General features: G+C 38.5%; 2 long non-coding RNA genes across 4 annotated transcripts in view; one reads left to right on the forward strand and one right to left on the reverse strand.

Annotated features, from left to right (window-relative positions):
• LOC136016108 (uncharacterized) overlaps positions 1-14,084 on the forward strand; it is a 31,179-nt gene extending 17,095 nt beyond the window's left edge. Inside the window, exon 4 of one of the 2 annotated variants that reach the window (XR_010613497.1) lies at positions 13,758-14,084. This is a non-coding gene — a long non-coding RNA (uncharacterized LOC136016108). Of the gene's footprint in view, positions 1-2,085; positions 2,489-13,757 lie in introns of those variants that run through there. The other variant, XR_010613498.1, reaches the window with a different exon arrangement.
• On the reverse strand, positions 1-23,937 carry LOC136016109 (uncharacterized). Of its 2 annotated transcripts, none has more exons than XR_010613499.1 (3): positions 23,607-23,937; positions 12,504-12,608; positions 1-617 (listed from the first exon to the last, which is right to left on the reverse strand). It is a non-coding gene; the product is annotated as an uncharacterized LOC136016109 (long non-coding RNA). The 2 variants fall into 2 exon arrangements; XR_010613500.1 differs by lacking the exon at positions 23,607-23,937 and adding an exon at positions 18,802-18,858.
• Positions 23,938-24,040: the final 103 nt, after the last annotated feature.

A 24,040-nucleotide genomic window follows, 5' to 3' on the forward strand; every position in this document is an offset into this window, starting at 1 on the left:
TTAATTCTTTAACAGATCCTTGTGATAGTAAGCCAGCAATGGTTATCAATACTGCCTTAATCTTTATTTCCTAATCCAAGAGATTTGATGTGGATTTAAAGTGGGTCAAACAAGCAAGTCTTTTTGCTGGTCTATCAGGATGCTCCAGCAGAGGGAGCAAACCCTCTCTTGGGAGCCTGTATCCTGCTGCTTCACCTCCTGCTGCTTCACCACCTGCTGCCTCTATGATCTTATCTCTTTTGTTCTTTTCTTTTTCCTTTTTTTTTTTTTATTTTTCCCTTTGTCTTCTATGAAAAAGTTGTTTGGAGTTGCTTTTTTGCTTTTTTTTCTCTGACCCACCTGTGAAAAGTGGTTATGGACTCTCACTCATAATTTGTTTCCTCTACAGCTTTCCCACACCTCTGTATTCATCCCCAAACTTCTGTCATGCTAGTCACTTCTGGAGAAAACTGAGTGTTTATTCTGAACACTGAGACTAATTCAGTTAAGAGTCTTACCTAAAAGAACTTCTTTTGGATTTTCAACAGCAGTGGTCACAGCAAAGCCCACCTCTTTTTTGAGTCCTCTTTTCCACTGAGGATGTAGCTTTGTCTCCTAAGAGCACAGAGAACAGTATTCTGGGGAAAAAAGAGTTAATACAGAGTTATAACAACACATTTTGACTATTCTGAAGCACACAAATTGCTTCCTGGGACTCGCTGACAGAACAAAGGATTTGATCAGAAAAAAGTATTCAATTCTGAATTTTCAGAGTACATTTAGTCCATTTAGTCACCATTCATCACTGCCCTGGATAGTACACATTTATTTATATCTAGGCACAGGCAATGAATTTGGAATAGGAAGCCATTTACAAAGTAATCTGATGGTTAATTTGACCTCATAGATAGGCCCCAAGTGGTTCATTTTAAGTCTAGCTCTAGACCTAAGCTTGCAAAATTTCATCATGTGGTTATCCATGACTTCTGCTTTGGAATAAAGACATTGAGCTGCTGAGATTTATCAGGAATATTCTTGCATTTGGATATTGTTTTTTCCCCAGAAATAGCATGTTACTTGATTTTTAGTTTAGGATTTCTTTTGTTCACTACCATTGAAGAACCAATATGAGGTGAAGAAGACAAAAACAGATGAGATGCAGAAACAGAAGCTTTGTTCACAAGTTTTTTATAAAACTGGAAGTGGAGAAGGCATCTGGCAACCAGCACTGCACAGGGCACTACTTTTTTCTTTTAATCAAGCAGTGAATCATTACAGTAGAGACTGTGAGCTTATTTTGGGGGAAGTATTATTTCATCTTTCCATCCCATTCTTATACCACTTCTGCATCCCTGCAAGCTGCTGTCTGTGATGGGATACAGAGCTAAATTGAATTTGTTATGAACTTCTACTGCTGGTCTTGTGTTCATATTCCAAACCAGGACATCTTTCAGCATCAAGAGTAGAAAAGCGATACTGACAGAATGGCAAAACAAACCCCAAAATTGTGCAAGATTCTGAATTGTATCCATGTAGGAATATAATGTATCCCTATATGGAGCTGAGAATGTACACTAGAAGAGATTGTGGACAATTATGGAATGATATTTTCTAAGTTTCTGCATGCAGCTTTCAGGAGCTTTTACAGACAAAGGCAATGAGCAATGCCAAGTAGCTTGCTTGCTTTGGTTTGGCTTCAGTTTTAGTCAGATTTGACACTGACAGTTTTTCTTGCTTTATCTTCTACCTCTTGTTTGACTTCCAAGGAACAAATATGGTGACTTACAGTATGATTGCAGTAACATACAGGTGAGATCTTCCACGTCAGTGCAATGTTCCACCCAATGGTGCTAACAGAGCAAGGAAATATTGCTTTGGTATTTAAAGGGGTGGGGAAGAAGATTTTAGAGGTTGCTTTATAGATACAGTGCAGGCAGGGAAAAAAAAACCCAAAACACAACAACCAAAACCAAACAAAGCCAGAAGCTGCTTACACTATGAATGTTGCAACATTGAGGGGAAAAAAACCTGCTAGATAAGATTTGCCGATGTGGTTCTAAGCACAAAGGCTGACCATATTAAATGTTTCCTTACTTTCCTTTATAGCTGTATCACCTATTGCAGTGTAACTCCTTGCTCTCATAGGCAGAATTGCAGAACACTGAATGGACCTGTTCAAGTACTGCACACCAACTTACTACCACTTTGCACTGCAGTGGAGCTTTGCTACATATTGATCAGTCAGCACACAGACTGCATTATATCCCTAATATTTGAATATATATTCAGAATAGGATATAATTGGCTCTGTAATTTCCTCCTGGATTGTTAAAACTTCCATTTTTAAAAAGCATGTGGGCATCTCGCCTAGTGTCCTCTAACAAGCAAAGTAAGCAGGTAGTAACAAACTATGTAATATAATCACAGGGTTTTGGAGTGCCTTTCTCCCACTTTAATTCAGTCTTGTTCTGCTTGGTTCCAGCTTTCACGTAAATCTCTGGTGGTTTCAGGGGCTACTGCTTTGAGACTTCAGACTACAGTAGACTGCAAGGGTGTTAGGTCACAGTAATTGGGTCAACTCATTGTGGTCAAAGTCATGACATTCCACTGCAGTCAGTTTAGCTGTGGTCAGTTTCATCACTGCAACATAACAGAGTATATTTTAATTACAAGGGTCTGGAATAAGTTCATGCCTTGGGAAAGAATAAGCAGATAGCCAGAAAGAGGAACATGGTCTAAGCACTTTTTGGATGAGAGGAAAGGTAGGGAGGAAAGCAAAAGAGAGACAAAGGCTATAAATACAGCTGGATGAAAAACCAATGACCAGTACTTCACAATTTTCTCACTTTCCAGATACTACCTTCTGTTAAACTACTTTTAAAACATACAACCTATTTTTAATCCAAATATTTTTTCCCCTCCATTATCTGTAAGAATTCCATTGTTTTCAGTCTGATAAAAAGACTATTAGACAAGCAAGCAGAACTACTTAAGGGGAAGGGGGAAGCTACAAAAATCTTGCCTGCTGTAATATGTGAATTCATATTTTAAATTTTGTGTACACACAAACACATATACATATTGAACAATCTTATTTTAGTTCTGGTTCAGATTTAAGGACAGATTTTTCTATCTAGGCTGCTGTTACTTATTTAAATTTGTAGGTCAAATTCTGTCCTAGATGTTCCCATTGACTACAAACATCTATGGAGAGAATGTACCTCTAATGATTACCAGGTTTGAAGTATAACCTAGAAATTAATTTCTAACTAGCAAAGCAAGTTAAGATAATTATGAGGAAAAGCCAATTGCCAGTTCCACCTACATCTGGAAATGTGCGTCAATGTCATATGCATTAGGGATGGCCTGATTAAATCATTCCAGGTGTCAGCAAGTCTCATGAATCATTATTTCTTTAACCTCATAAATAGGGAGCTGTTAGAATTGTACCACTGTACAAGCAGTGCTTGTGGCACTGGAGCTCGCAGGTCCTAATACTGTTTAGTCCTTTATTTGGATGGTCCTAACTTTGTATTTGGACATCCTAGATTTCTGGGATGTAGAAAACTGGCAGGGAGGTATAATAACTTCCGGGGAGCAATTGTGATGGCTGTAGGGAAACTCCAAGGTGGATTGCTGCAGGGATGCTTTCCTGAGGGATTTATCCAGGAAAAATTATTCAGAATTACAAAGAAACATTTTGAGAGCTATGTACAACTCTTTCAGGACTGTTCTCCTTCCTGGCTCTTCTTCCTCGCTCCTCTGCTGTGCCTTCTCTCCCCAGCCTCCTTTTCCCTTACTTCTCTCCATGTTTCCTCCAGCTTTCCATGGGCTCTTTCTAGCTATTGTTGCTGCCACTTAGCCCACTGTGAATGTGTAGCTCTTCCATGTGTGGTAAGAAATAACTGATGTTGCACCTCCAGATGAGTGACAAGGGCATCAGTCCACTTCAGCCTTCTTTTAGATTTTAACCAGGATTAATCTGCATCAATGGAAGGAAGAGAGGTCAAATCTAAGCCTTTCAAACATACATTGTGAAAATGGGCGCAGTCAAGGGATGGCTTGACCTCAATTGTTATCTTCAAGGGTAATGGTTCGATTAAGAGAGTAGGCGTATGGTAATCATTAGTTCTCAGGACTTGGCACCAGTAAGAAATCTCCTTCATATTAGTATGCTGATCAGGGACACACCCTGGCTTTTAACAACTAGCAGATTCCTCCACCCACTCAAGGAGTACATTGGAATATGTAGGTGAAATGATTAAATGCAGTAATAAAGTAGTCCCAGTATTGCTGATGTTAAATCAGTCACAAAGCCCACCCTTAGCTACAGTGGCTGATGGAGCGAATCCATTGGTTTATAAACATTGAAGGAAGCTTTCATGTGGAACAAAAGAAGACAGTGCCAGTTACTGTGCCCTTGCTGGTGCAGGATAGGATAAACTACCAATCCTAATGAAAAGTGAGCTTTAACTGTTGGTCAGAAAAAGAGAGGGCTCACAATAATGATGCAGGTAAATAGTAAGGGGGAAACTGCAACAGCAACATACAACAGACTTCACTGGAGCAGGAAAAATTAGCTACCAAGACACGTAATGACATACCACTGGCTAAACTGCAGTCCTGTTGAAAGAAGCTAAGGGTTACAGGCAGAGCAAATGTAAGTGAGCAATATTATGCTGTTGTTACAAAAGAAAAATGCTGCTAGGACAGTATAAGCAGGATAGCCTTCAGGAAGTCACTCAGCATTAGCTGTACTATTCTGTCTGGTTTTGGGTGAGAGATTTCGAGGGAATTATGGACCAGCTGGAGAAGGGTTTGAACAAGAGAAGTAACAAGGACAGAAACCTCGTACTAAAAGATAAGGAAAGTTTGAGCAAATCAGAATTGTGTAATCAAAAGCAGAGAAGATTGCAGGAAGGGAAAAGCGGAATGTAATAGCCTACCACTGCAAAAGGATGATGAGAAAGACCATTTATACTTGTGGCTAGCACAAGAAGTAATGGGCTCAAGAGAAGAACAGTAACCAGGCTTCCCAGGGATACAACAGTAACCACACTCAGAGAAATACTTCCTTGGAAAGAATTAAACCCTTATACCATTGGTTAGGGAGCAAGCAAAACAACCAGTACAAAGTCCTCAGTTGTATATTCTGTATATTGTGTAGTCTGTAAATTTTGACCCAAAGAGCTTGACCTTAACCTACATGTTATTGCAACCCTGAGAGCTGGATATGCATCCGTAGCTCTGATCCTCAAGATACACATATGCTTATGTAACTTCACTAATGGAAATGCTCCTGCTGACTTTAGTGCAAGTACTCACTCAAGGAAAATTCCATCAGTGAGTTTACTGGGCCATCGCCAGCAACAGTGTAATGGAATTATTTGCTTTCAATAGTTGCCATGTTTTCTTTCCTGTTTTGAATTAAAACATAATGAATATGAAGAACAAAGCAGGTGCAGGGGATCAGAATAAAGAAAACCAGAGAAGTGAAGGGCAGAGTAAGGACTGCAAAACTCATGTTCGATTTCAGCATGTCCTCAAAAAAATGAAGTGGCTGGATTCTAACTCATGAGTACCTTTAAGTGTGAAGAAACAGTATTTCAACCACAACAGATGCAACAGAAAAGGGGAGGTATAAGAAGGCATTAACTAGAATCCAGGAAAGGAACCTGCCATGGAAATATGTTTATATGACGTGAGACAAAAGGAAATATTCATTAGGGAAAAATAAATGCATGTATATCTGTGTGAAAGACTGACGTATGTACCTCTATGTGCAGTTATATACATTATCTTGCTTATATTTATGCTGCAGGTTTGGAAAATGTTTGTTGGGAATTAGTACATTTAAATTCTCATGATGATGCATGAAATGTTTCTGCTTCACAGCCTAATGACAAAGCAGAACCATCTGCCATGATTGCCAAGGAATTGCTAAATAAAGCATATTATTTCACCTAGGCATGATGAAATACACCATCAGAAATCATGACCAGCTGTCCTGCACAAGGCTTTGTCATGCCTGTAGCAAATAAATCTTTGAGACCTGAAGAAATAGAAAAAAGGAAACAAAGAAATGATTGTCACAAGTGCAACTGGAACTATAGTACACTACACATCACTCATGTTCAGACAAGAGGGATAAGAAAAGCCGTTACTGTCAAAGATGAGAGTTGGAGGGATGCAACAAGTACACAGCAAATAACTTATGGGATAGTTTCTCCATGGTTTGACTAGGACAGAGACAGGCAGGCTAGCTGATATGGACAGCAACCTTAGGAATGCTTTTCTTAACTGGAGACTTTGAGTTTGCAGACACAGGGCTAGACAGGAACTTGAAGCAAAATCATGCAAAGAAATGAAGCATAGAAGTGACCTAGTATAATAGAAGTTTGAGTTAAGTTTCCAGATATATTTATGTGAGTTGGCCCCACCAGAATATTTCAGAAACATTAGTGTTATCAGTTTCCTTGCTAGCACAGCAGTTGTTATATAGGGTGTTATTTCAAGCAATTCCTCTTTACTGTATCTGTGCACAGTCAATAATTAGAACAAAATGTCAGAGGAGGAAGAAATTATTTTGAAACCTAATCAACAACAGCAAGCTATGAAAAGATGTGTGGGAGGAGAGCCTTGTTGCTGAACTAGTGTAGGCTTTCTAGGGTATGCCTCTTGAGCCTGATCCTTCTTGTAATTGCTAGGAAGGACACAAGGGTGCAAGGCAAATCAAGTATTCATAGGAGTCTTCCTATTATTTTCTAGGAGAGTGGACTGTGCTTTGGTTTGGCTGGGTTTAGCACCAAGCCTTTAACAAATGAATGTGCAAAATGCTAATGCAAATATAGGTTCTTTGTCTTTTTTGTTTCCATCTTCATTTGCTTTACACAGTAAAGAGCATCAGAGGCTATTTGAATAATGTGCTTTTAGTGAGTTTGCAGAAATTTGCATATGGATGTCAAACAGTGAATTTCATAGAAGAGGATTTATTCTGGGGAGAAAACCTGAGAAGGTAGAGAGCTGATAAAAAGGAAATGTAGACATCAGGGAAGTAAACAATGGAAGGTGCAGATGGAACAGAAGAGAGAAAACACATAGCAACACTGCTTGATTAAAATTAAGGAATTGGCTGTGCTTACATAGCACATTGTGTATAGGGTGTGGGGGGAGGCTGACACTAGCTTCACATACTCCTGGACCTTCACTGCTCTGTTCCCACAGCATAGCATGCCACTTTGAAGCTGTGCCAACAAATATTTTTGTGTGACCTCACAGTGAATCAGACTGAGTTCACTTGAACTCATTTTTACCAGGTCATTTTTCATCAGGATCGGTTTACTAATGTGGTATACAGTGTGACACACAAACTCCTGAAAAATAATGTATTGCGAAACCACAACTGTAGTTCATGCTGAAAGAAGACTAATGTGGGAGTAGTTCCAATTCTAAACAAGTGCTTCAGGAAGGACAATATTCAGGTAAGGCAGACAAAACCATACCTGAACATTTTAGTTGAATATGGACTCTATGTGGACACTGGTGAACGAGTACTATTGAAACCAAAGGACACAATAAACACTACTGCAAGCAGAAGTATTAGAAAATAAAAAGGACCAGTGCTTGGGAACTGGAAAGGCTTGAAATAATTCAATGTGGTTTTGCTGAGATCAGCTAGTACTTTTCATTTGTGAAGATGATAATATACCATACTTATAGAACCTGAAAAAGTTCACAAATGTTTCCCTTCATGCCAACAGCTGACTTCACAAATTTAGCCCCTAGTGTTGAGTACCAATCTTTACAAATTCCACAAGTTGTGTTAAAATAATCTTTACCTATTTCCAAGCTTGTCATGTGTACAGGATTTTTTTTCCTTTCAATTTCATGTCTGTAGCCACACATTTTTTATGGAACAGAGCAATTTTTATGGGGGTTGGAGGGGAAACCTTCACTGTGTTTCCTTGTGGGACTCCTTTCATCATCTCCTGTTTGTAAGAGCTTGTTCGGTGCTTTAGGCAAATTTTGAGAGCTGAAAAGGGAAGTGTATTCAAAATCAAGACTCTCTTGCATAAACCATATACACAGTGTACTTTGAGAATTCCAAACCTTAGGAAAATATTGTAGTCTGTTTTGTTTCTTAAATATAACAAAGCTGTGGAGACAATTTTGAACTTACTGCGTTGTGCAAAAATGGTAATGGCAAAATTGTTCGTCAGCGGTTCTAAATTTTTTTTTCCCTTGATAAGACATGAATCTCTACCTTTTTAAAATAACTACAAAATTTGTGTTGCGTTTGGATGTGGTGGTGAATTTCAGGAAGCCTCATGCTCAAGCACCCCTGTGGTCACTGGGCTGTGTTGCACATTTAGAAATTGAACCCACTGAATGCATTATAATGTGTATTTTAATTATTTTTCATAAATATGGATGTAGCATCTTGCATATAGCAAGGCCTGCCAACCCTAGATTTTAAATATATGCTTGTCGCCCACTGCTAGGAAGCCTGGCCTTTCTTTTTTCTTCTGTATAGTATTGATTTTTAACCCACAGTTGCAGCAAATCATAGCCAATTTGCCCTTTGGCACTCTTCCTTGGGTTATATATCAGATAGGTTCAGATCAGGTCCAAATAAATAAGGATATTATAAAAATACAGGGCACAGAAGAAAGTGTCTGAACGAGACATACATATAGATGAAAATGGTTGACCTGAAGTTGTTAAGGACTGCTTTAGTATGTAGGAGAAAGAGGTACCTCACATATATGTTTGGGATACTCAAGATCATCTCTGCTTGTAGACAGACAACAGGCATGTGCTGGCACAGATATTCCAAGGCTGTCAAATTCACTGAACTAAAAGCATCTGTTGCTTCCCCATATGCACATGCTTTCCCTGTGTCTTAACAGTTCTGTTGGCAGGTGTACTCATGGCAATAACCAGTTATAAAGAGGAGGTAAATCTTCAGAGGTGGTCAATTCTGTGCTTGGTAGAGCTTAACATGCTGTAGGAGATAAATAGAATAACAGATGTCTTCCTTCACTTGATGTTTATAGACATTCAAAGCCTTTCTGAGCTGTGTTACGCTGCCTTCTACCTCACCCAGCAAAATTTGGTCCTGAAAAGAGCAATTACAGAACAAACACTACCTCCCTCCCCCCCCCCCCCCCCCCCCCTTTCTACTGTGTATAATACAATATTGGGGGTGGTGTGGGATACAATACTTATAGATCTAAGGTGCTGTGATAAGAGGGAAAAAACCCAAAACAGATCCCACTGCTTCCATTATCACAAGGTCCTGCTTTACTGTAGTAGCAATGTAGCTACACATATCAAATACATGATGGGACAAGTTATGTAGTGCTCTAGTGTACCACAACTTATTGGGATGACTTAGTATTACACTAGCCACACAGTCAAGCATAGGTAGTGTAAAATGATAAATAATATTAAATGTGAAAGTGAAGAGGGGTACATATTAATCCAAGGTGAAATAATTAGCAGACATTCAGTTTACTTCTAAGAAGGTCTTAAAAAGCCTATTTTGAAGGTAATAGACCTAGTGCCTTGAGAATGTATGTACCTAGTTTTATTTACATGAGCAGTTCTCTTGAGCTATCCATTAGAACAAAGAGCATTATATACCAAAGACAAGGATGACTTTTACCTTTCTTGATTTTAGTTTTTTAACTCACTAGGAGAAGCTGCTTTCCCAGATGAAGAGTTAATAAAATTAGCCAGACTCTGACTCAACAGCATTTCTGTCTGTCCCCTGTGGCATTTTCTGAATGTAGAGTCTTTAGAGGTAGTTAACTGTCTTTTATCAGAAAACCTCAAATAAAAAGGGCTTTTTCTGCCTTAACTCTGTCACCTAATATTCAGATAACCTGTTGTTCTCAATGCAATCTTGTAAAATAAAAATTACACTAAAAGTTTAGAAAAACAAATATTAAAATCAACACAGAGTTGAAGACATCATCTAAGCCCTGAGACACTGTTTGGAATTGTCTTCAAGGGCTGAGGATGAGTGGACAGTAAACACATGAAAAACTAACACAGAGTAGCACAGTATATAGTTATATTCGTGCATTCTCATGTGTTAAACTCATGGGGCTGGCAGAAGAATCCAACAGAGTAGAACCCTTACAATGCAGGAGTGCAGAAGTCATGGATCTATCTCTGCACGTTGCTGTTTCAGAAACAGGTTTATAGTTGACAACTGCTTTACTGTAACAGTTATGCAGTCTGCTTATATTAGGCCAAAACCATAGCCATATATATAGCCACAGACTCTAGATACAAGAGTCTGTGAAGCTTGTTATTCCTAGTGCAAGCTAAAAGGTTGTCTTAACAGTGGAGAGCCCAACAGTAGAACATTGTTGATGTTGAATTGCAGAATGGGACAAATGCAGTAACGTAGCTACTATTTGGTACTACTTTGTAAGGTACTTTACTACTTTAGTAAGGTACTACTTACTTTGGTAAGAAAACCAAAGTACTGAACAGAAAAAAAAACTATAGAAAGCAATTAAGAATATAGACAAAAGGCAGCAACAAGAAGCTTGTGAAATTCCTGATACGGAAAATCTGGAAATTTTACATATACTTTATTATTCAAAAGGAACAAAGACTAGCAATTACTGTTTTATATCACTGCTGATTACTCACAGATGATGAAGGGGAAAAAAATTTGAAGTAATGATCTCTTCTTGGATGAATCACAAGCATCTTTTAATACACATAGTATAGTTAGTGATCCTACCTGCTGGCTGTCTTTTGCAACAGGCATGCACATCCATCTGCAGTGCTGAAGGTGGCTATTGTTACCAGTACTGTTTGCTGCCGCTCCCTTTTTCTAGTTGGGAGAGGAAGGTGTTACCAGATTACCCGGCACACCAGTCCTATGACAATAAAAGTAAACATTGCTAGTGTATAATGATACTGATAGCTCTTCCCTGGGATGAAAATAAGCCCTGTGCAACAGATGAAGATGCAAATAAGAAGTATTTCTCTGCAGCAGTAGTGAAGCATGGAGTTACCAGAAACAGACAACAATCAGGAATATACTTTAGCTGTGAATGTATTTTTTAAATTAACTTTTCAAATTATTGCAATAACTTGGTAGTTGAGTAACTGCATTGGTAACTAATCCTACACTCCCTTTGAGAAGAATCACGTGTTTTCCCCAGCTACAGAAATCTTTAACAAATTTCCAAGAGCACATGTGTGTTCAGTCTAAGTGCTCTCTTAATGATTAAGGTTTCCAAACACTGTCCAGTTGTCTTCACTGATAACTTAAAATTTTGGTGCATAGCATGTGAACCTTGAAAGTGAATCCATTTAAAGGATTTATTCTGTATTTAGAACACAAATGTTGCATTATCATGCTTCCTTAGGAAACTTGCATATGGGGCTTTCTTGATACATAACAGACCTCATTTGGTATGAATTATTGCATCTCAGTTGATTGCTCTAAATCAAAGCTACTTTGAAGAAGCCAAATATATGCTCAAGCTTTTTAACTTTCTTATGATCATATTAATGTGATTCTTAAAAAATTTTTGTCCTTCACTATCAAAATAAGTGGCATGATTTCTATATGTTTGTATTGGGGCTTTGGTTTTTTTGGCATAAGTTGATGTATGTCATAAATATTCAGTGTCCTCAAGACAGATTTTGCCATTTTTATAGGCTTTAAATTCTCCTTTCTTCTGCAAGTCTGGATTCCTCTATACTTTTTATTGTAAAACCTTTAGAAAAATGTATCTCTGATGTATCACTTTGATTACAATATAAACTGACATAAAACAGTTTGATACCTAAATTCTATCTGTTCAAGAGAACAGCAGATTTTGTTTCTCTTTTGATGACCCATGTAATCATTCTGGATTGCTTTAAAATTTCCTTTATATGTTAATATGCCACATTTTTTTAAACTATCCATGTTTCTATTAATGCTTTTACTTCTAGGAGTACAATTGTGTTAAATTCCATTACATATGAGTAATAAAAAGTCCTTTATCTTTCATCTTTGTTACAACAGTGATAGATACTTGAAGTATAAACCCCTGAAACTAAGCAGAACCTTAATCAAGAAATGTTCTCTGAAAGCTGAACCAGATTGTAACGTATGGTGTTGAAGGCACTGGCTATTTTTGTCCAGGTTTGACTACTCATTTGACAGAAAGCATTAGGTGCTGAGACTGTGAAAGTCATTGCCCAAGCAGTTCTTCTCTAAAGTAGAACTGAGTGGTTTGCTTAGTTTAATCCACAATTAAGGAGTAATACTGGGTCTGAAACCAAACACTTCATTTACCAGACCCTGAGTGAGACTCAGTCCCTCCTAGACTATACTTATGTCTTCTCTGTTGAAATCCTGTAAATATTTTTATCTAAGTGCTATTTAAACAGCAGTATTCTGTCAGGCAAACTTTTATTTATCTTTCCCCCCTTTCTTCATGTTCTCCCTCTGCTCAGAAGCAGATGTGTTTATTATGAACCAATTTCCTGGACAGTTTCATTACCTTTTCTGGGGAGTTCTAATGGGGCTTGCTGGCTGTTCTGACCATTCTTCACACTTGTGCATCTGTCTCCCTTCTGGGCAGCTTTCCAGGCTTCATGTCAATCTGCTAAGAGGGAAATAATGCTTGAGTATGAAGATTCATAATTGATTACTATCTTACAGGTGCCTGAGATTATAAGTTTTGTAAACTGCTGAATGCACCTGCTATACTGCAAATTCATAACACTTTATTCAGCTCTTCCCACTGCCTTGTTCAGGCTGTGTATGTGCAATGACTTACATTCCTTGGCCTCCTAAGGTGAATTTTTCATTTGAATGTTCATTTAGTTGAACTGTGTCTTATAACATTTCATAGAATCATAGAATGGTTCAGGTTGGACCTAAAGATCATCAAGTTCTACTCGCCTGTCATGGGCAAGGACACCTTCCACTAGATCAGGTTTCTCACAGCCCCATCCAGCCTGGCCTTGAACATTTCCAGGAATGGAGCAGCCACAGCTTCTCTCAGTAACCTGTTCCAGTGCCTCATCATCCTCACAGTAAAGAACTGCTTCTCAATACCCAATCTAAATCTGCCACCTTTCAGTTTACAGCCATAACCCCTTGTTCTTTCACTATGTGCCCTTGTAAAATGCCCCTCTCCAGACTTCCTACAGGGCCCCCCTTTAGGTACTGGAAGGCTGCTATAAGGTCTCCCAGACCCTTCTCTTCTGCAGGCTGAACAAGCCCAGATCTCTCAGCCTGTCTTCATAAAAGAGGCTCTCCAGCCCGCTGATTATCTTTGTGGCCCTTCTCTAGATTTGTTCTAACAGGTCCACATCCTTCTTATGCTGGGGGGCCTGAGCTGCTCAATCCTCAACAGATTCCCATTGCTTCCCCTTCAATTATTAACCGCAGCCATTGATGTGCTGATGGGCTGCATTTGTTTTTCCTTTGTACAGTGGTTGGCCTGTAACTTAGAAGATCAGTGTTACTGGTGACAATTAAGTCTGTTACTATGTGGCTGATACGTCCATTTCTGTGTTTGTTCACATGGTGAAGTTTCACAGCAATGGCAAATGCAATAAAAAGGAAGAATCTCTATAGTATCAGCAGCAGTTAAAGCATTCACTGAAGTTTGTGTTTCCATTCAAAAAACAGTGTCTTGATTTAAAATCCCAGTGTTACTAGATCTGTCTGCACACCATAATTTTGTAAGATGTTCCAAGGCATCCCTACCTTTATACTGACTAACCTTGTTTCTTTTCTTCCGCAGCAAATCTGGATACTTAACATGCAACCACATTTAGTATTACAGCCACAAAGGAGGACAGGGCTATTATCCCATTTACAAATAAAGAACCTGAGGCACAAATAAGAACAATGACACACCAGAGATTATACAGGAAGTCTGTGGGAGAACTGAGAGCTGAGCTCTAGTCATTCAAGTCTGATTGGAACTTTCCTCTTTGATGGAGGACTGAAAATACTTTCTTGACTTCAATATGCTTACAGGAATTTGCTGCTGTCTGATAACTTCTTCTTATTTATTTTGCAAATCTGGATAATGGATCAAGTAAAAGCCCAGCCTACTTCTTTGTTATTTTTGTTGTTGTTGTTGTTTGTTTTGTTTTGGTTGTGGGTTTTGTGGGTTTTTTTCTCGCGTTGACAGCTACCCATCAAACTAAGTTTATTAGGGCTTAATTTCATGTATCATTCCTTGTAATGGTAAATGTCAAATACTCTGCTGTTCTCTTTCAAATATTTTCTTAGATTATTGTTGGAGCAAGTCCAGAGGAAAGCCACAAAGATAATCAGAGGGCTACAGCATCTCTCCTATGAAGACAGGCTGAGAGAGCTGGGCTTATTCAGCCTGGAGAGAGCTCTGGAGAGAGCTTGTAACAGTCTTCCAAAACCTAAAGAGGGCCTACAAAAAAACTAGTGAGGGGCTTTTTACAAGGGCATGTAGTGATAGGACAAGGGGGAATGGCTTTAAACTGAGAGGGTAGATTTAGATTAGCTATAAGGAAGAAATTCTTTACTGTGAGAGGGGTTTGAGGCACTGGAACAGATTTCTCAGACAGTTCTCTTTAAAAATGTATGTATCCTAAAAAGGTTTACACATCAGAATATTCAATCTTCATACCTGAGCAAGACAGGCTTCACAAGTAAAAGATTTACTGTGTCAGAGAACATTCTGATAATAAGGTATTACTTTTCCTTGTCTTAAAACAGACCTGTAAAAGGCAAAATACCTCAAAACCAGCTGTGACTGTGGTTGAATGGCAAAGTTGAGCAGGCTTGTAAGCAGTAACATAATTTTCTAACTGTATGAAATAGTTTCCTTGTTCTTAGAGTAACAATTACTTTTCCTTTTTCTTAATGTTAAAAATAATTTTTATTTCTCAGTTTATTTAGAAGGAGGGATTATAAATGTTAAGAAATTATTTGTGTCTCTTATGAAAAATATCTGAAGAAAAAAAACAACAAACCCAAACCAAAATGCAAAACACCTGCAGCCTGTTCAGCCAGACCAGACAAACTCGATACTTTAGCCACTAGAGGGACCTCCAGGAATAGAAAATACAAAAACATTGGCAAATGTTATTTTGAAGTACTAGGTGTCTTTTAAAGAAAAGCGAAAAAAACTTTGCAGGTCAAACGAACTGCCTTTTTTTTTTTTTATAATGAGTTACACATTTATAACTTATGTATTTATACCTATAATGAGTCTGAAACAATGGGAAATATGAATTAACTAACTACCTCATAGACTTTGTCAAGAAAAAGCAATTATTTTTCACCTGGTGGGGTATAACTTCCTCTTCATTGAATTAGTGTGGTTAGCACATCTGCTTTCAAGAGACTTGTAATTTAGCAGTAAGTTTATGTTGTGTTGCTCTTCTGACAACCACAAAGTAAATAAAGTTATTATCTTTTCAAAGTGCCTAAAAATAGGGTTTGGATGTGGTGCAGAGATTCTGAAATCAGTAAGCTTATTTTCTCATTGAATGGTACTTTAGCAGAGCCCTGAACTTACTTAAAATTTTAATAGAACTTTAATAGCCCCATTAAAAAATGTTAGTGCCTCACCATGCATGCAAGTGCTTTCCAAAAAGTAGTTATGCTAGCACTTGAATCACTGGATTTGTAATTAGCAATCACAGAGTGCCAAAGGTACTCTAATGTTTTTACACTTCTGCAATACAGAATCACAGAATCACAGAATCCCAGGGGTTGGAAGGGACCTCAAAAGATCATCTAGTCCAACCCCCCCACAAGAGCAGGGTAACCTACAGTACATCACACAGGAACTTGTCCAGGCGGGCCTTGAATATCTCCAGTGTAGGAGACTCCACAACCCCCCTGGGCAACCTGTTCCAGTGCTCTGTCACTCTTACAGTAAAGAAGTTCTTCCTGATGTTAACGTGGAACTTCCTATGCTCCAGTTTACACCCATTGCCCCTTGTCCTGTCACTGGATATCACTGAAAAAAGCCTAGCTCCATCATCCTGACACCCACCCTTTACATATTTGTAAACATTGATGAGGTCACCCCTCAGTCTCCTCTTCTCCAAGCTAAAGAGACCCAGCTCCCTCAGCCTCTCCTCATAAGGGAGATGTTCCACTCCCTTAATCATCTTTGTGGCTCTGCGCTAGACTCCTTCAAGCAATTCCCTGTCCTTCTTGAACAGAGGGGCCCAGAACTGGACGCAATATTCCAGATGCGGCCTCACCAAGGCTGAGTAGAGGGGGAGGAGAACCTCTCTTGACCTACTAACCACCTCCTTTCTAATGCACCCTAAGATGCCATTTGCCTTCTTGGCCGCAAGAGCACATTGCTGGCTCATGGTCATCCTCCTATCCACCAGGACCCCCAGGTCCCTTTCCCCTTCGCTACTTTCCAGCAGGTCAACCCCCAACCTGTACTGGTACATGGGGTTGTTCTTCCCCAGATGCAAGACTCTACACTTGCCCTTGTTAAATTTCATCAAGTTTCTCCCCGCCCAACTCTCCAGCCTGTCCAGGTCTCACTGAATGTACTATACTATAGTACAGAAGAAGTGTTGGTGTTCTTCACACACAAGATTTTTGGGCTCTGCTGAGCACAAATCAGCAAGTTTTAGCTTTAGTGTAGCTACTGTAAAATGTGAAATCCTGCTAATATAACTGACTGGGCTTCTGAAACACTGAAGATGAGGACACAAAGAAAAGAACTGCAATTAACCCAATTAGCAAAAGGTCAGGGATGAGACTAGAATTTGGCCTTCAATCCCAATTACGGAACAGGTTTAAAGAATTTTTGCAAGACTAAATTATGTTGCATTGTTTAGCTTTACCTGTTATAATGGTACTAGTGAAATGAAAACTCTTATTTTGTGAAACAACCTGAAAGTCCAGTTTCTCAGAACTGACTGTTGTGGTCTATCCACTGCATTTTATAGTTTCCAATTTGTTTACATTGAGAGGTTACTTGCTGAGAAAAAGTGTAGTGGCAGTGGAAGAGACATTGCTAGTACCTTTTCTACTATTCTTTAATGGGTTTTTTTGAGGGCTTGGGACATTAGAAAGCTCTTTGCTGAATTATTGTTCGAAAACTTTTAATTTCTGCCAGAGTTAGCATTCTATTCCTTGCATTGCATGTGTATAACCTCCCACTGGTTTTGTAGTAACTACCTGTAATTAAAAGACACACTCAACCACAATTAAGCTTAACTGGTAGACTGATGATTCCTGACATCAAAAGTGGATTGCCAAGTGGACCATACTGAAGAATGATTATCTATCCATGTCATTCCATACGTGTGAAGTAGGATGTTGTATGTTACAGATTAACACGGTCACAGGCAGGAAGTGTTCCTTGACCAGGAAGAGATTTAGTGATAACTAGTGATTTCTTTCTCAGCTGCTAAGAGTGAAACCCTTCCTGAAATACCACAACATCCTTTTATTAAGCACAGTCCCTTCTGTAAGTATGGAACAAAAATTTGGGGGGCATTTCAGAGGTTCAGTTAATTTATTTGGAGCTTATTCAGCAGTGTTGTTTGATACTGATTTTAGTCTAACCAAGAGAGGATTTGTAATTAATGCAAGGAGGAGAATTTTCTTTTCTTGCAAGAAGATGATGGAACAGTCTTTCCATTTGAAGAATGCCATTAGTCACTCTGACCTCAAATACCTCTGCATGTGCAAGAATGTCCATACTGTATCCTGTATGGCATTACATGAGTAATCACATGCCTGTTGAAACTAACATACTTCTGAGATTAAAATATACCACATCTGCCTTAATGATGAAAATGAATGTTGCAGTGTTTTGTCAGCCTCTTTAGTTTTCTATTTAGGAGTGATACTTAGAAAAGAATGCTTTTTCAATTATGAAAATTGCTGAATGATTAACCACATCAAAGAACTGGGGAGGATAGGACACTACAGGCAGCTGCTGAAACAGACTGCAGAGAATACATATGCATGTGTGTACCAGTGTGTCTGGCCAAGATTTCATAAAGGTATCCCCTCTTAGTTTTACCATGCTTTAAGAAGTTTCAGATTTTTATTTTTCCTACTGACAATTTATTCAAGATTTGCAAGTAGTTTGGGAGCAGGAGAAAAGTGTTAAGAGGAATGTTTACAACATGTGAATCACCAAGGCAGTTAGCTTCTAGCTCTGTTTTTTTCATCCTAACTGCTAGTGAGCCCTTCAAGGACTCTGCCCTGAGGTCCTGTTGGTAAAGAAGTAAATTTTTAGTACCTGAATTCTTCAGAATCACTTATACTTGGAAGCTTTTTGTCAAGCAGCAGCAAAAGCAAATAGAAGAGGCTAACACTGATTGTGGAAAAAAAAAGAAATTTATATTTATTGACATAAACCAAAATTCCAATTGGCTGGTACTGGCATTTCATATAAATAAATGTTCATTAACAAGAAAAACTGAGTCTACCAAGTATTGTTGCAGATACATGCTCAGTCTTACCTGGAAGAGTTATTAATTTTTTGAACTATTTTTTTTTTTGTTGTTGAAGACAAAGAATAGAAATATTGTTCTAAATAGCAGGGCTAATCCTACGGACTTCATTTTGGACCACTAACCACATGAAAACAAAACAATAAAAAATAGTTTGTGTGCCAAAACTCTAAATATATGCTCAGAACCTTTATTGAAACTTCAGGACTTAAAACCTGAGCATTGGTAGAGCATAGCATTCACTCAGAACAGCACTGATATTGTTTAAAAACCTATGAAACAATGTAAAAAAATATTATAAATGTAGATATAGGCATGCAGTAAGACAGCATTCAAACAGACAGTGGTACGCACCAGATATCTGGAGTTTGGAGGTTATCCAGTCCAGCAGCTGACAATCCTGATTAACACTATCTTCTGCAATGTTGCTGCTCTCTGCTAACTAGATTCCTAAACTTACTGCATCCACAGTTAAAAATAACCCAACCAACAGAAAGGGGTGAAAATTAAAAGCCAGTTTGAACTTTCTGAATAGAAAGTTATCTGCTGTTTTCTGTCTGTCCCATTTGTCTTGAAAGAGACTGATAGAACAGCAGATTGCATAAACACGTTTTAAAAGTTTGTCTTTTTTTGACAGTGATTAGTCTTTTTTGTGAAGTGATTTCATTAATGTGGTCTCTGACTTCACGACTGATCAGTTTCTGAATTGTTAGGTTGCTCCTGCAGTGTTAATATATTTCAAGAGGAAGAACATGGGTTTCTTCCTGTTTGTCCAAGTTTTGTTTGTCCTTTTCTATCTGCAGATAGACACTTCAGATGCATTTCAGGAGAGATACAGCTATATTGTCCAGTTTTCAGGAAATAATTTGAGTGTATGGTCTGGGACATATTTTGCCTGTCAACTAGGCTGCTGTAATCTTTAATTCTGAAGGATGAACATCTCCTGTGTCTTTCTATGCAGCAGTTGTCCCAGTTAGTTAGCACTGTACTGTTGTGCTTTTTGAATGTGTGTCAAAGGTGTCGCTTTCTCTAGACTTTCTTACCCCGGAAATTCTTGATGGTGCTACTGCTTTTGTTGACTCAGAGAAAGCCTAAACAGCAATAGTTAATAGATGCCTAAACTGTGGGTAGAGCAATGACACAGCAACTGTGGATCTTCCTGATCAAGGAAGCTGGAACAAATTCACCTGAAGGAAAAGGTGAGCAGAACTAACCTGAGGATTCTCCCTAGCCATACAGCTATAGGACCACAAGGCACTATCGGAGAAGGGCAAAGTTATTACTGCACATTATAAGTATTCTACCTTAATGGTCAGGCTTTTGGGGCATACTATAATTTCAAGTACATTGCACTCTCCATATCTGGAATTTCTACTGGTGTGCTAAGTTTTGACTAGCAAGGTCTGTTATCAGGGTAAATCTGCTGGATTTATACAAAGGAAGCATAAACGTATTCAAGAGCTGGGAACAAAGATTTTGCTTAAATTTAAAACCTAAAGTTATGCTGGCATAAAAGCATAACTGTTGTTTATTAACAGATTGTGATCAGCTAAAGAATGGAAAATAAGATTACCAAGGTGTCCAGTGAAAAATATCTGTAGGTACTCAGAAAACTGTTCTTAATTGCAATTTGATGATATGTATCTCCCTGCCTTGCCACTGAAATGGCTAAGCCATGGTCTTCCCAGGATTTAAAAATAAAGCAAAAATAAAAAAAAATCTCTTTCTACTTTCCTTGTCTCTGTTTTGAACCATAAGGCTGAGGTTTATTTGTTCAACATGTTATTGTGTTTTCAAGCTTTTCTTTGTGTCTGAGGTCGAGTTATTCAGTTGCTTTGCAGCTTATTGATCTGCAGCTTTTAATAGGAATATTTTTAATGTAATAACATGCCCCTGTGAATAGGACTTTTGAATTGATTGTGACTATTTAAAAAAAATATTGTCATACAGTTACTGCTATGTGAATACGTATAAAAAATCTGGGACTTTATTCTCAGTTCATGACTGAATTGCATTTACTTTTATCACTGGCTGTATTTTTAAAATGAACTACTGATTTGATTAAACTGTGGACTCTCCAGTAAATGGAATGCAACAAAATATTTGCTCTAATTCAAGAAAAATAATAAAAAAATCAAGACAAAACAACTCTTTCTAACCCCTCCTTGAAAAAAGTTCTTGAACATGTTGCCTACTATAGCTGGGCAGAAGTGGAAAGTGGCATTTTAAAAAACAAAACAAACAAAAACCATCCCCCAAAGCAAACAGCAAACAAGTTGATTTCCATGCCAGTGGAGAACTCCTGCAACCTGTAACTGTAATGTAAGTGTTAAAGGCCTTCAGAAGACAGAGAACACTCAGATACTTACTGTTTGTTTGAGTCCTAGCTTCCACAGGGAAGTAAATCACATGTAAGATCAAGGTGTCTCTTTATAACTGTCTGCAGTAATTCCAGCTTGTAAACATTCAGGGGTGGTTTAGCAGCATGATCTTACATGAAACTATAGCAGGCATATAAAATACAGCACATAACGAGCATATCTGACAATGCATGCATAATATTGGTCATAATTTGGTACCAGATAAGAGAAACACAGCTCCAAAATGGTACAAACATTTCTGATCTACTAGACCCCAATGGCAGAAATGCTTTACTAGTCCAGCTCTGATTAAATTACTAGAATTGGGAGTTTTACCATCAGTTTTGTTGGCATGTTACCGTTATACTTTAGTGACTTATGACATCTCATTTCTAGAATCAAAATCCTCTTAAAGACATAAAAATTTAAAACAGCACTTTTAAACTGTGAAATAACAAATATCATTGTTGTTACCAATTTTGCTACAGTTCTGTATGTACTCAAAATAGACCAAATTATTATTGTCCTAAGAAACAATTCAGTGTAGTAGTTCCATCTTAATATTTTAAACCTATATACTATTTATCCAACATATTTTCCTACTTCCCTTCATTGTCAAAGCCTGGCTACATGGCTCCATAAACATATTTTAACACTCATCTTCCTCCTTTTCCCATTTGTAGCTCTTCCATGTATACACTGTAATCTCTGGGGTTTTTTTCTATTCTTTGATTTAAATAATTCTGTTGTTTGTAAAATGAACATGATTAATATGAAGACATGGCTACTTATGAAGGGAAAAACTGCCATTACTATGCTGTATTCATCTTGAAAATGTTTAAAATTATTATACAGTTTTGATAACTTAGTATATAATAAAGTATATATTAAAGATAATTATTCCCTGGATTCTCATCACTAAGTAGCCATGTGTTTGACACTTAGGTATGCTCTTGCCTTCACCTGTGCCAGACATATGTTTTAGTATTCATTAACATGAACTAGCTGGGAATCCTCTAACAAAATTATTTTTCTTACATAAAATAAATGTCATCATCCATCAGTAACAAATTAAAAAAGCAATTTTAAAATTCCTATATTCGTGATGATTCTTTGAAAGATTTAGCCAACGTTAGAGGTCCAAACCAAAAAATTACGAAAATATTTCTGACCTGAAAAACAGTTCAATATATTAGACTATGGAATAGATTTGAGAATTTATTTGCAGTGAGAAAATTATTGAAAGAAATTTGGATTTCTTGGAACAGTTTCTCATTGAACATTGAGAATCAAATTTAATACTTAACAATTTTCTTCCCTGGTTAGCTATTTAAGTACCTAACACCTCTTTAAGTTTTGTTTTGGAAGGAAATTGCATAAGTACTGCAAAATTTTAATTTTATGAGGCTCAGATATATTGGGGTTTCTGGTCTCTGTTAATCAATGGATAAATAACAACATAATGCCACAATATTTTTTTTAAAGCCTCTGAAAACAGTTTTTGAAGAACAACATAATGTACATATGAATATCCATCCTCTTGTTCTGCTGAAGTCTGTAAATTGCGTTTTGCAACTGGCTTCAGAATAAGGTCCTATATAATCCAGACAAGATGTTGGTCTTTAAAACAAAGTGGAACACTTACATAAAGAAACACATTTGTTAACTTTGATATCAAGACTTTATCAGACTAGTCCTCAAAACAGGGAGCCTTCAAGGGTAGCAATGACATTCTTTCTTCTATTAGCCATTTTTCTTGCAGGCTTATTTCAAGAAATAACAATTTCTTGAAATAGAGAAACCTGACTCTATTTTGAACAGATGCAGGAAAAGTTCCCTTAGAAATGCTGGTTTTACTAAGCTAGCTTATTCTTCCTCTGGTGGAGGGGGGAAAAAGCCTAGTTTCTATGTTGCTGGTTTAGAAACAAGTTTTGCAAATTCTCTTTTTAACAGTTCTGGTTTTGTATTCCTAATGAAGGAGCCAGGTCCTTCACAGGTGTAAATAAGTAGTTTACAAGGGCCCACAGTCTTGCTTGTTTACACTACTGAAGGATCTTGCCCAGTTCCCCAAATGTATGTGCAGCCTGACATTTGAATGGAACTGCAATTAGCAGGGTTGTTTCTGTTTAACTTTATTTAGCACCTTATCTTCCCACAGCATTCTTGTTCAAGTACCAGTATCAACCATGAACTCAACATAGCTCTTACTAGTTCTTTTCTATTTTGGGTTAGAAGAAAAAAAACAAACAAAAAAAGAAAAAAACAAAAACCGCAAACCAGCACTCCAGATCAAAGCACCCTCTTTTTCTCTTCGAATAGAAACTGTTAACTAATTGGTGCAAAAACCCATGACAAATCGATTCAAGCCACAGTTAAGTCAGTCATAAGTTACTTCACTACACAGGAAAGTTATCCAAAGCCCTCAAAATAACTTGTTATTAATAGTCAAGCACACACACCCTTCCACAAAAACAGAATGTTTTTGGTGTTGGTGACATCAGACTTGTAGAAGATGCAAGTTTGCAGAACTATGTTTACTGTGTTCTAGTTTGTCCAACTACTCAATTTGCTGCCTTATGTTAGTGACACCAGGGACTGTGGTGCCTGTTGGCCGAGGCCCTTACTGTTACTCATGTTAAAAAGTGCCTCCTGGAGGATCCCAAGTCTCAAATGCTGAAATTCTGTAAAAAGCAACAGAGCAGCCAGCCCTGAAAGCTTTGGTAGTCCTAAATCTGAGAGAAGGGGTTGTATACCAGGAACTCAAGCCCCTCACAGGACACAGGCCCAGGCAACACTTACTGGAGCACTTGCTTCCCACGGATTCCAAGTGGACTGAGAAGGCAGGAAACCCTGATGGGCTTCTGGGGAGCTGGTGTGCTTCCCCCGGTCCCTGCTCTATCACCTCCTGCAGCTCAGGCCACCTCCACGTAGGCATGTTGGTGCCAGGGGGACAGGTGAAACACGTCGCAGCCAGCAATGAAGAGAGAGGCCTGACACGCAGAGGGTGTCTAACCTTCATCAGGGCTCGCCCGCCGGGGCTGGGGCAGGAGTGTCTTCAAAAGCTCCACACCGAGCCCGAAGCCGAGGGGACGCCCAGCTCCGCCGCTGAGGTAGCGCCGCTGCCGCAGCGCCTCCCGGCGGACAGCACCAGGGCTGCAGCCCGGGTCAGCCCGCCCGCTCGGCGGCTTCCCCTCACCTTTCCTGGCCAGGAGCCGCCCCGGAGGGGGCGGGCT

This window comes from Lathamus discolor, chromosome 6, assembly GCF_037157495.1.
Source record: "Lathamus discolor isolate bLatDis1 chromosome 6, bLatDis1.hap1, whole genome shotgun sequence".
Classification (NCBI taxonomy): domain Eukaryota; kingdom Metazoa; phylum Chordata; class Aves; order Psittaciformes; family Psittacidae; genus Lathamus; species Lathamus discolor.